Source organism: Arachis hypogaea, chromosome 19 (assembly GCF_003086295.3).
Source record: "Arachis hypogaea cultivar Tifrunner chromosome 19, arahy.Tifrunner.gnm2.J5K5, whole genome shotgun sequence".
In the NCBI taxonomy this organism is placed as follows: domain Eukaryota; kingdom Viridiplantae; phylum Streptophyta; class Magnoliopsida; order Fabales; family Fabaceae; genus Arachis; species Arachis hypogaea.
The window spans coordinates 106,579,136-106,591,375 of NC_092054.1; the positions used below are offsets into that span (position 1 = coordinate 106,579,136).

The 12,240-nt window shown below is 40.3% G+C and overlaps 1 non-coding gene across 1 annotated transcript; it reads left to right on the top strand.

The window, feature by feature from the left end:
• Positions 1–895: 895 nt before the first annotated feature.
• Positions 896–998, top strand: LOC112781107 (small nucleolar RNA R71). Its single transcript, XR_003191903.1, has one exon. It is a non-coding gene; the product is annotated as a small nucleolar RNA R71 (small nucleolar RNA).
• The last annotated feature ends 11,242 nt before the right edge of the window (positions 999–12,240 follow it).

Consider the following 12,240-nt stretch of genomic DNA (forward strand, 5'->3'; position numbering starts at 1 on the left):
TTCTTCTTCTGAGACTTCCTTCATTATGGTGATAGCTTTGCATTCTTCCCATCTTACTCTCTTTTGTTCCCCTTTAGGATTCTTTTCTGTGTCACTAGGGAACACTGCAGTTGATTTGGGTGCCTGTTGAGATAGCTCTCCTACTTGAGATTCCATCCTTTTGAGTTTTTCACCATGGTTTCTTAAGGTAGTTCTCACATCATCCCTGAAGCTCTTCAGTTCAATGATGTCTTGACTCATGGTTGCCATAATTCCTTCTATCCGGTTTAATTGATCTTGAAATTGTTGGTTCGGATTAGGTTGGGTATGTTGATTATTTTGGCCATGATATGATGATTGGGGGTAAGTGTTTTGTGTGGCTTGGTATGATCTTTGGTTGGAGTTTTGGTATGTGGAATTGTTTTGTTGGTTGTGGTTGTAAGGTTTGTGGTTTTGTGGTTGGGTTTGTTGGTTTCCCCACCCAAAGTTTGGGTGGTTTCTCCAGCCTGGGTTGTAAGTGTTGGAATGTGGATCATATGATTGCCTTTGTTGGTTTCCCACATAGTTAGCCTCATCCCAATCACCTCCTTCAATGCCTACTTCCTCTTGATCTTGTGTGTGTATTGCAGCCACTTGCTTTGTTTCTAATTGCCTGGTAAGCTCTGCTAGTTGCTTGGCAAACACCTTGTTTTGGGCTAGAATTGTATCAACATGGTTCAGCTCCATGACTCCCTTAGTGTTGTGCCTTTCTGATGCATAGTAGTACTCATTCTCAGCCACTGTCTCGATCACTTCAATGGCTTCTTCCACAGTCTTTTTTCTGTTCAATGAACCTCCTGATGAATGGTCTACAGCCTTCCTTGATTCATAAGAGAGCCCATCATAGAAGATGTGCAGTTGCACCCAATCATGGAACATGTTTGGTGGGCATTTCCTTGTCAAGTCCTTGAATCTCTCCCATGCCTCGTAGAGAGTTTCACATCTTGTTGTCTAAAAGTCTGAACCTCAGATCGAAGCCTATTGACCTTTTGTGGAGGGTAGAAACGTGCCAGAAACTTGCTTTCCACCTCATCCCATGTTGTTAGACTCCCCTTGGGAATGATTCCAGCCACTTAGCTGCCTTGTCCCTAAGTGAAAATGGGAACAAAAGCAGTTTATAGGCATCTTCCTGGACTCCATTGGACTTCACAGTGTCACAAATTCTCAGGAATTTTGTGAGATGTTGGTTTGGGTCTTCATTAGCACTTCCTCCAAAGGAACAATGATTTTCCACAAGTGATATTAGCTGTGGCTTGAGCTCAAAATTGTTGGCCTGAATGGGTGGTTTCTGGATGCTACTACCACAATTCCCAGAGGTTGGGTTTATGTATGAACTAAGAACCCTCCTCTCAGGGATGGCATCGTTTCCATCAGCTCTCTCATGGTTGTGAACTTCTCTATCCATGTTGAGATCTAAAGCTTCCTCAAAATTGTCCTCAGATTCTCCTTCAGATTCCTCTTCTCCCACTACTCTCTTCCCTCTTGCTTCCCTTCTAAGTCTATGAAGGGTCCTCTCTGGTTCGGTATATGGAGGAGTTGATGTCTCTCCTCTCCTACCTGTCATACAAGAACACAGCTCAAACACAAACAAGTGAAATACTCTTGGTTAATGGAAGAGTATGGTTAGCTCAATTGAGGAATTAATTCAAACAGTTAGTGAGTCAGTGAGTTAGTTGCATGAATTTAAAGGCATAAAGAAGGAAAGCATGTAACCAAGTGCAGAAATTAAAATTCAACAAGTATCTAGAACAGAATTAACAAAGCAAGAGAAAATTGCTCAATCTAGTTAGCTTCCAATTTGAGAATTGTCAATCGAAAACCAATCCCCGGCAACGGCGCCATAAACTTGATGCACATAAACTAGTTATGCTACGATTTAGGAAATTGCACGATCGGCAAAATTCCTTCCGGCAAGTGCACCGGTTATCGTCAAGTAAAAACTCACAATAGAGTGAGGTCGAATCCCACAAGGATTGGTTGAGTGAGCAATTCGGATTAGAAGTGTGTTCTAGTTGAGCGGAATCAAGATTGAGATGAGAAATTGCGGAATGTAAAGTTGGCGGGAAAAGTAAATGACAAAAAATTAAAATGGCGGAATCTTAAATTGCATGAATTAAAGAGCAGAAACTAAATTGCTGAAATTAAAGGGAATGGGGGTGATTGCATGAATTTAATTGCAGGATGTAAAGAGAAAGTGGAAATCAGAATTGGGGAATTCATTGGGTTATAGGAGATATTGAGATCTCCGAATCAAAACATGTTTATCTCTTCCTCAACCAATGCGTTCATTGAATTTTGCTTGGCAATCTTATATGATTGGATCCCAATTCCTTGGCTCACCAATGCTCTCTAAAAACAAACAAATTCCCAATCCCTTGGTTTAAATGTTCATAAGAAGAGATGATGCTTGATCACTGATTATACCACACAATTTCATGAACCACAATTTGGTAGGATTACATGTCACAATATCCATCCAAACCCCAATCCAATCCACTGTGAGAAAGCTTCTCTAGCATGAATCCTCCATTCCTTTCCCAAGGCTCCGAAGGATTCCAAGTATGAGTAGTTTCTTTCCCAAGACAACTACTCAATGGAATTAGATCGAGAAGCTTTCTAACAAAATTCAAGAGAAAAGATTGAAGAAGAAGATAAACTATTATTGATTCATTGAATTACAATAGAGCTCCCTAACCCAATGAAAGGGGGTTTAGTGAATCATAGCTCTGAATTCAATTACAAAGAAAAGGAAAACTAGCTAAAAGTGAAAGTAAAGTCTAAGGTCCCCATCAGGGGCTGGATTCCCCTTCAATCCCCCCCGTGTGTGTCAAATGTAGAAACTAAGGCCTTTAAATAGGCTCCCTAAATTACAAAATGAAAATGAAATTCAAAGCAAATTACAATCAAATGAAAATAAACTATTCTAGATGATTCTTGTGGCCTTGATTTGGTGTTGTTGATGGGCCTTGCTTGCTTGAAGGGCTGAGTGACATAATTGATCCAAAAAGGATAATGATCCATTAAACTACACTCAAATGTTGCACCCCCTTTCTTGAGTCGTCACTTTGTTCTCTTGTCAACCTTGCCAATTTGATGCCAAATATAGACTATTATACCTCGTTGGAAAGCTATGGATGTCAGCTTTCTAACGCAACTGGAAGCACCTCAATTGGATCTCTACAACTCGAGTTATACTCCATGGAAGGTAAAGAGGTCAGCTGGCCTGATTGCATGTTGGTACTATGCTCTTCTATGCACATTACGGGGCTGTTTTCTCCCTCAATTTTTAGTATCCACCATGCATGCCATATATGCTTGGAAAGCTCTAGATGTCTTCTTTCCAATGCATTTTGAATCACCTCATTTGGAGTTTTGTAGCTCAAGTTATTTATGTTTGAAGAAGGCATGGTCAAGCTGTTCCATATAGCACGTTTAAGCTTCAGTTTAAGGTTAAACTGAAGCTTAAACGTGGAAATGGAAAAGGTAGCCCTGGAGGTCGAACACGTTTAACCTCCAGTTTGAGGTCAAACTGGAGGTTAAACGTGGAAGCTTAGAATGGTAGCCCTGGAGGTGTCGAACACGTTTAACCTCCAGTTTGAGGTCAAACTGGAGGTTAAACGTGGAACTCCTTCCTGAGTGGCATTGTCATTCTGGCGTTTAACCTCCAGTTTGAGGTCAAACTGGAGGTTAAACGTGGAATGCTTCTTTGGTGAGACTTTTCATTCTGGCGTTTAACCTCCAGTTTGAGGTCAAACTGGAGGTTAAACTTCAATTCCAGCATTTCTTAGCCTTCATGATTCTGGCGTTTAAGCTCCAGTTTAGGCTTAAACTGGAACTTAAACTCCACATGTGATATTCAAGCTTCCTTTATTGATTTTGTTGCTTCCTTGGTTAGCCTCTTCTTCCCTGAAATCATCCAAACAAATGCATCAAAGTCTTGCAAAATTTCATGAGAAATCTTCCATTCATAGCATTCAAGGAATATAACTAAAAACTCATGGAATTTGCATCAAAATCTTCATGTTGAATGATTTAAGACAAGCATGACTATTTGGCCCAAAATGATTACTTAAGGCTCAAGAAAATGCATAAAACAACTAAAAATAAAAGAAAAAGGCTAGTGAAACTAGCCTAAGATGCCTTGGCATCAGGCTACAACCTGGCGTTTAACTCCAGAAGAGTCTCTACACATGAAAGCTCAATGCTCAGCCCAAGCACACACCAAGTGGGCCCGGAAGTAGATTTCTGCATCAATCACTTATCTTAGTAAACCCTAGTAACTAGTTTAGTATAAATATGACTTTTTACTATTGTATTTAAATATTTTGACCATCCTTGATCAGGGATCGGTCTTTTTCCCTATTTTCAAATTCATATGCCATTTGGGGTGGCTGGCCATTCGGCCATGCCTAGACCTTGTTCTTATGTATTTTCAACGGTAGAGTTTCTACACACCATAGAGTAAAGTGTAGAGCTCTGCTGTTCCTCATGAATTAATGCAAAGTACTATTGTTTTTCTATTCAACTCAAGCCTATTTCTTCTCTAAGATATTCATTCGCACACAAGAACATGATGAATGTGATGATTATGTGACGCTCATCACCATTCTCACTTATGAACATGTGCCTAACAAACACGTCTGTTCTACATGAAAGCAAGCTTGAATGCATATCTCTTAGCCTCCTGATTTACGATCAGAGTCTTCGTGGTATAGGCTAGAACTATCGGCGGCCATTCTTGAGATTCGGAAAATCTAAACCTTGTCTGTGGTATTCCGAGTAGGATCTGGGAAGGGATGGCTGTGACGAGCTTCAAACTCGCGAGTGTTGGGCGTAGTGACAGACGCAAAAGGATCACTGGATCCTATTCCAACATGATCGAGAACCGACAGATGATTAGCCATGCGGTGACAGCGCATTTGGACCATTTTCACTGAGAGGATGGGATGTAGCCATTGACAACGGTGATGCCCAACATACAGCTTGCCATGGAAAGGAGTTTGAATGATTGGATGAAGACAGTAGGAAAGCAGAGGTTCAGAAGGAACAAAAGCATCTCCATACGCTTATCTGAAGTTCTCACCAATGAATTGCATAAGTATCTCTATCCCATTTTATATTTTAATTATATTTTAACTATCAATTCACCATAACCATTTGAATTCGCCTGACTGAGATTTGCAAGATGACCATAGCTTGCTTCAAGCCGACAATCTCCGTGGGATCGACCCTTACTCACGTAAGGTTTATTACTTGGACGACCCAGTGCACTTGATGGTTAGTTGTGCGAAGTTGTGAAAAAGAACTAAGATTATGAACGTGCGTATTAAGTTTTTGTCGCCGTTGCCGGGGATTGTTCGAGTTTGGACAACTGACGATTCATCTTGTTGCTCAGATTAGGTAATTTTATTTTAATTTTAAGTTTTTGTTTTTATTATTTTTATTTTCGAAAAATTTTCAAAAAAAAATAAATAAATTATCCTATGGCTTCAGAATTTTTAAGAATGAATTCTAGAGTTTCATGGTGATATGCTGAATCCTGGCTGGCTGTTAAGCTATGTCTAATCCTTTGGAGCGAGGTTTCAAGTATCATTAGAGAAGAGCTTCTTTGTCTTTCTAAGCAATTTAGCTTTTGTATGTAATGATCTGCTAAAGTTTGGCTGGCCATTGGCCATGTCTAGTGTTTTGGACCGGAGCTTTCACTGAAAGCATGGCTGGCTAGTAAGCCATGTCTAATTTCTGGACTGGAGCTTTAGACTAACATTGCATGATTCCTGGAATTCTCATTAGAAATTTTGAAATCCTTATTTTCTTTTTCAAAATAATTTTCGAAAAAAATACAAAAAAATTATAATAAAATCATAAAAAACCAAAAATTTGATGTTTCTTGTTTGAGTCTAGTGTTAATTTTTAAGTTTGGTGTCAATTGCATTCTTTTATTTTTCTTAAAAAATTTTTGAAAAAATTCATGCATAATGTCCTTCGTGATCTTCAAGTTGTTCTTGATGATCTTCTTTGTTTGATCTTTGCATTTTCTTGTTTTGTGTCTTTTCTTGTTTTTCATATGCATTTTCAATTTGTTAGTGTCTAATTATTGAAAATTTCTAAGTTTGGTGTCTTGCATGTTTTTCTTTTCTTAAAAATTTTCAAAAATAAGTCTTGATGTTTGGTGCACGAAATTGTGATCATCAATGGCGCCATCAACATGGTACGCTCAATTGTAATCTCAACTTTTTATCACAACTTCGCACAACTAACCAGCAAGTGCACTGGGTCGTCCAAGTAATAAACCTTACGCGAGTAAGGGTCGATCCAACGGAGATTGTTGGTATGAAGCAAGCTACGGTCATCTTGTAAATCTCAGTCAGGCGGATATAGAATGGTTATGGAGTTTTCGAAAATAAATAATAAAATAGGGATAGAAATACTTATGTAAATCCTTGGTGAGAGTTTCAAATAAATGCATGGAGATGCTTTCGTCCCTCTAAACCTCAGCTTTCCTGCTGTCTTCATCCAATCAGTCTTACTCCTTTCTATGGCTGGCTTTATGTAAGGACATCACCGTTGTCAATGGCTACTTTTAATCCTCTCTGGAAAATGGTCCGATGCGCTATCACTGCATGGCTAATCGTCTGGAGGCGTCACCCTTGCCACTGGCTGTATCCTATCCTCTTGTGAAAATGGTCCAAATGCTCTGTCACAGCACGGCTAATCATCTAAGGTTCTCGATCATACTGGAATAGGATTCACCCTCCTTTTGCATCTGTCACTACGCCCAATACTTACGAGTTTGAAGCTCGTCACAGTCATTCAATCCTAGAGTCCTACTCGGAATACCACATACAAGGTTTAGACTTTTCGGACTCTCATGATTGCCGCCATCAATCTAGCTTACACCACGAAGATTCTGATTAAGAGATCCAAGAGATAATCCTTCAATCTAAAGTAGAACGGAAGTGGTTGTCAGGCACGCGTTCATAGGGAATGATGATGATTGTCACGTTCATCACATTCAGGTTGAAGTGCGAATGAATATCTTAGAAGCGGAATAAGTTGAATTGAATAGAAAAACAGTAGTACTTTGCATTAATCTTTGAGGAACAGCAGAGCTCCACACCTTAATCTATGGAGTGCAGAAACTCTACCGTTGAAAATACATAAGTGAATATAGGGTAAGCATGGCCGAGTAGCCAGCCTCCCATGGAGGTCTAGAGATCTAAAAATGATCAAAAGATGTCTAACACAATAGTAAAAAGTCCTATTTATAATAAACTAGTTACTAGGGTTTACAGAAGTAAGTAATTGATGCATAAATTCACTTCTGGGGCCCACTTGGTGTGTGCTTGGGCTGAGCTTGAATGTTACACGTGCAGAGGCTCTTTCTGGAGTTGAACGCCAGGTTGAAATGTATTTCTGGCGTTCAACTCTGGTCTGTGACTTGTTTCTAGAGTTTAACTCCAGACAGCAGCGTAGAACTGGCGTTCAACACCCTTTTACGTCATCTAAACTCGTTCAAACTATGCACTATTATACATTGTTGGAAAGCCCTGGATGTCTACTTTCTAACACAATTGGAAGCGCGCTATTTTAATTTCTGTAGCTCCAAAAAATCCACTTTAAGTGCAGGGAGGTCAGAATCCAACAGCATCAGCAGTCCTTCTTCAACCTCTGAATCTGATTTTTGCTCAAGTCCCTCAATTTCAGCCAGAAAATACCTGAAATCACAGAAAAACACACAAACTCATAGTAAAGTCTAGAAATGTGAATTTAACATAAAAACTAATAAAAACATCCCTAAAAGTAACTAGATTCTACTAAAAACATACTAAAAACAATGCCAAAAAGCGTATAAATTATCCGCTCATCACAACACCAAACTTAAATTGTTGCTTGTCCCCAAGCAACTGAAAATAAAATAGGATAAAAAGAAGAGAATATACTATAAATTCCAAACTATCAATAAAACATAGCTCCAATTAAATGAGCGGGACTTGTAGCTTTTTGCCTCTTGAATAGTTTTGGCATCTCACTTTATCCATTGAAGTTCAGAATGATTGGCATCTATAGGAACTCAGAGTTCAGATAGTGTTATTGATTCTCCTAGTTCAGTATGATGATTCTTGAACACAGCTATTTTATGAGTCTTGGCCGTGGCCCTAAGCACTTTGTTTTCCAGTATTACCACCGGATACATAAATGCCACAGACACATAATTGGGTGAACATTTTCAGATTGTGACTCAGCTTTGCTAAAGTCCCCAATTAGAGGTGTCCAGGGTTCTTAAGCACACTCATTTTTTTTTTTTGCTTTGGACCTTGACTTTAACCGCTCAGTCTCAAGTTTTCACTTGACACCTACACGCCACAAGCACATGGTTAGGGACAGCTTGGTTTAGCCGCTTAGACCAGGATTTTATTCCTTTAGGCCCTCCTATCCACTGATGCTCAAAGCCTTGGGATCCTTTTTATTTGCCCTTGCCTTTTGGTTTTAAGGGTTATTGGCTTTTTGCTCTTGCCTCTTGGTTTTAAGAGCTTTTGGTTTTTCTGCTTGTTTTTTCTTTTTCTTTCTATATTTTTTTCGCCTATTTTTTTTTTTTTTTGCAAGCTTTGTTCTTTGCTGCTTTTTCTTGCTTCAAGAATCATTTTTATGATTTTTCAAATTATCAAATAACATGTATCCTTATCATCATTCTTTCAAGAGCCAACATATTTAACATTCTTAAACAACAACTTCAAAAGATATATGCACTGTTCAAGCATTCATTCAGAAAATAAGAAGCATTGTCACCACATCAATATAATTAAACTAAGTTCAAGGATAAATTCGAAACTCATGTGCTTCTTGTTCTTTTGAATTAAAACGGTTTTCATTTAAGAGAGGTGATGGATTCATAGGACATTCATAACTTTAAGACATAGTTACTAACTACTAATGATCATGTAATAAGACACAAACATAGATAAGCACTTAACATAGAAAATGAAAAACAGAGAATGTAAGAACAAGGAATGAGTCCACCTTAGTAATGGTGGCGTTTCCTTCTTGAGGAACCAATGATGTCCTTGAGCTCTTCTATGTCTCTTCCTTGTCTTTGTTGCTCCTCCCTCATTGCTTTTTGATCTTCTCTAATTTCATGAAGGATGATGGAGTGCTCTTGATGTTCCACCCTTAGTTGTCCCATGTTGGAACTTAATTCTCCTAGGGAGGTGTTGATTTGTTCCCAATAGTTTTGTGGAGGGAAATGCATTTGAGGCATCTCCGGGATCTCATGGTGATGAGCTTCATGCGCCTCTTGAGCTCCATGAATGGGCTCTCTTGCTTGCTCCATCCTTTTCTTAGTGATGGGCTTCTCTTCCTCAATGGGAATGTCTCCTTCTATGAAAGCTCCAGCTGAGTAACATAGATGGCAAATAAGATGAGGAAAAGCTAGCCTTGCCATGGGGGATGACTTTTCGGCTATTTTGTAGAGTTCAAGGGAGATGACTTCATGAACTTCTACTTCCTCTCCAATCATGATGCTATGAATCATGATGGCCCGATCCACAGTAACTTCGGATCGGTTGCTAGTGGGGATGATGGAGCGTTGTATGAACTCTAACCATCCTCTAGCTGCAGGCTTGAGGTCCAGTCTTCTTAGTTGAACTGGCTTGCCTTTGGAGTCAATCTTCCATTGAGCTCCTTCCACACATATGTCCATGAGGACTTGGTCCAACCTTTGATTAAAGTTGACCCTTCTAGTGTAGGGGCGTGCATCTCCTTGCATCATATGCAAGTTAAACGCCAACCTCACATTTTCCGGACTAAAATCTAAGTATTTCCCCCGAACCATGGTGAGATAATTCTTTGGGTCCGGGTTCTTACTTTGATCATGGTTCCTAGTGATCCATGCATTGCCATAGAACTCTTGAACCATTAGGATGCCGACTTGTTAGATGGGTTTTGTTAGAACTTCCCAACCTCTTCTTTGGATTTCATGTCGGATCTCCGGATACTCATTCTTCTTGAGCTTGAAAGGGACCTCAGGGATCACCTTCTTCTTGGCCACAACATCATAGAAGTGGTCTTGATAAGCTTTGGAGATGAATCTTTCCATCTCCCATGACTCGGAGGTGGAAGCTTTTGTCTTCCCTTTCCCTTTTCTAGAGGATTCTCCAGTCTTAGGTGCCATCAATGGTAATGGAAAAACAAAAAGCTTATGCTTTTACCACACCAAACTTAGAATATTGCTCGCCCTTGAGCAAGAGAAGAAAGAAGAGACGAAGAAGAAGAAGAAATAGAGGAGAAGGAGAGAGATGTGTTTTGGCCAAGAAGGGGAAGAGAGGGTTGTGTTGTGTGAAAATGAGGAATAATGGAGGGCTATATATAGGGAAGGGAGGGGGGTAAGGTTCGGCCATAAGGGTGGGTTTTGGGTGGGAAATTGATTTTGAATTTTGAAGGTAGGTGGAGTTTATGAGGTAGGTTTATGGGGAAGAGTGGATGGATGTGAGTGGTGAAGTGGTGATAGGGAAGAGAGATTGAGGTGATTGGTGAAGTGTTTTGGGGAAGAGTGTTTATGGGATTGTGTGAAAGTGGGGTGAGAAGAAGTGAGTAGAGGTAGGTGGGGATCCTGTGGGGTCCACAGATCCTGAGGTGTTCAAGGATTTACAACCTTGCACCAAATTAGGCATGCAAAATGCCCTTGCACACAACTCTAGGCGTTCAGCGCCAGATTGGTGCTTGTTCTGGGCGTTGAACGCCCATTTGTTGCCCATTTCTGGCGTTGAACGCCAGAACCATGCTTGTTCTGGGCGTTCAGCGCCAGCTCTTCTCCAGGGTGCAATTCTGGTCTTCAAACGCCCAGATGCTGCCCATTTTGGGCGTTAAGCGCCAGAACCATGCTCTGTTCTGGCGTTGAATGCCAGCTAGATGCTTCTTACTGGCGTTTAAACGCCAGTAAGGTCTTCCTCCAGGGTGTGATTTTTCTTCTGCTGTTTTTGATTCCGTTTTCAATTTTTATATTTATTTTGTGACTCCACATGATCATGAACCTAATAAAACATGAAAAACAATAAAAATAGAAATTAGATAAAAATTGGGTTGCCTCCCAACAAGCGCTTCTTTAATGTCAATAGCTTGACAGTGGGCTCTCATGGAGCCTCATAGGTGTTCAGAGCATTGTTGAGACTCTCCAACATCAAACTTAGAGTTTGCGTATGGGAGTTCAACACCAAACTTAGAGTTTGGTTGTGGCCTCCCAACACCAAACTTAGAGTTTGACTGTGGGGGCTCTGGTTGACTCTGCAATGAGAGAAGCTTACTATGCTTCCTCTCCATGGGTACAGAGAGAGGTCCTTGAGTTTTAAACACAAGGTTGTCCTCATTTGATTGAAGGATCAATTCTCCTCTGTCCACATCAATCACAGCTCTTGCTGTGGCTAGGAAGGGTCTTCCAAGGATGATAAATTCATCCTCATCCTTTCCAGTGTCTAGGACTATGAAATCAGCAGGGATGTAAAGGCCTTCAACCTTTACTAACACATCCTCTACTTGTCCATAAGCCTGTTTTCTTGAATTGTCTGCCATCTCTAATGAGATTTTAGTAGCTTGCACCCCAAAGATTCCCAGTTTCTCTATTACAGAGAGGGGCATGAGGTTTATCCCTGAACCAAGGTCACACAGAGCCTTTTCAAAGATCATGGTGCCTATGGTACAAGGTATTATGAACTTTCCAGGATCCTATTTCTTCTGAGGCAATCTCAGTTGATCCAGATCACTCAGTTCATTAGTGAACAAGGGAGGTTCATCTTCCCAAGTCTCAATACCAAATAATTTGGCATTCAGCTTCGTGATTGCACCAAGGTACTTGGTAACTTGCTCTTTAATAACAGCCTCATTCTCTTCAGAGGAGGAATACTCATCAGAGCTCATGAATGGCATAAGGAGGTTTAATGGAATCTCTATGGTCTCTAGATAAGTCTCAGATTCCTTTGGTTCCTCAAAGGGAAGCTCCTTATTGATCACTGGACGTCCCAGGAGGTCTTCCTCCTTGGGATTTACGTCCTCTCCCTCCCTTACAGGTTCGGCCATGGTGATTAATTCAATGGCCTTAAACTCTCCTTTTGGATTCTCTTCTGTATTGCTTGGGAGAGTACTAGGAGGGATTTCAGTGATCTTTTTACTCAGCTGGCCCACTTGTGCCTCCAAATTTCTAATGGATGACCTTGTTTCATTCATGAAACTCAC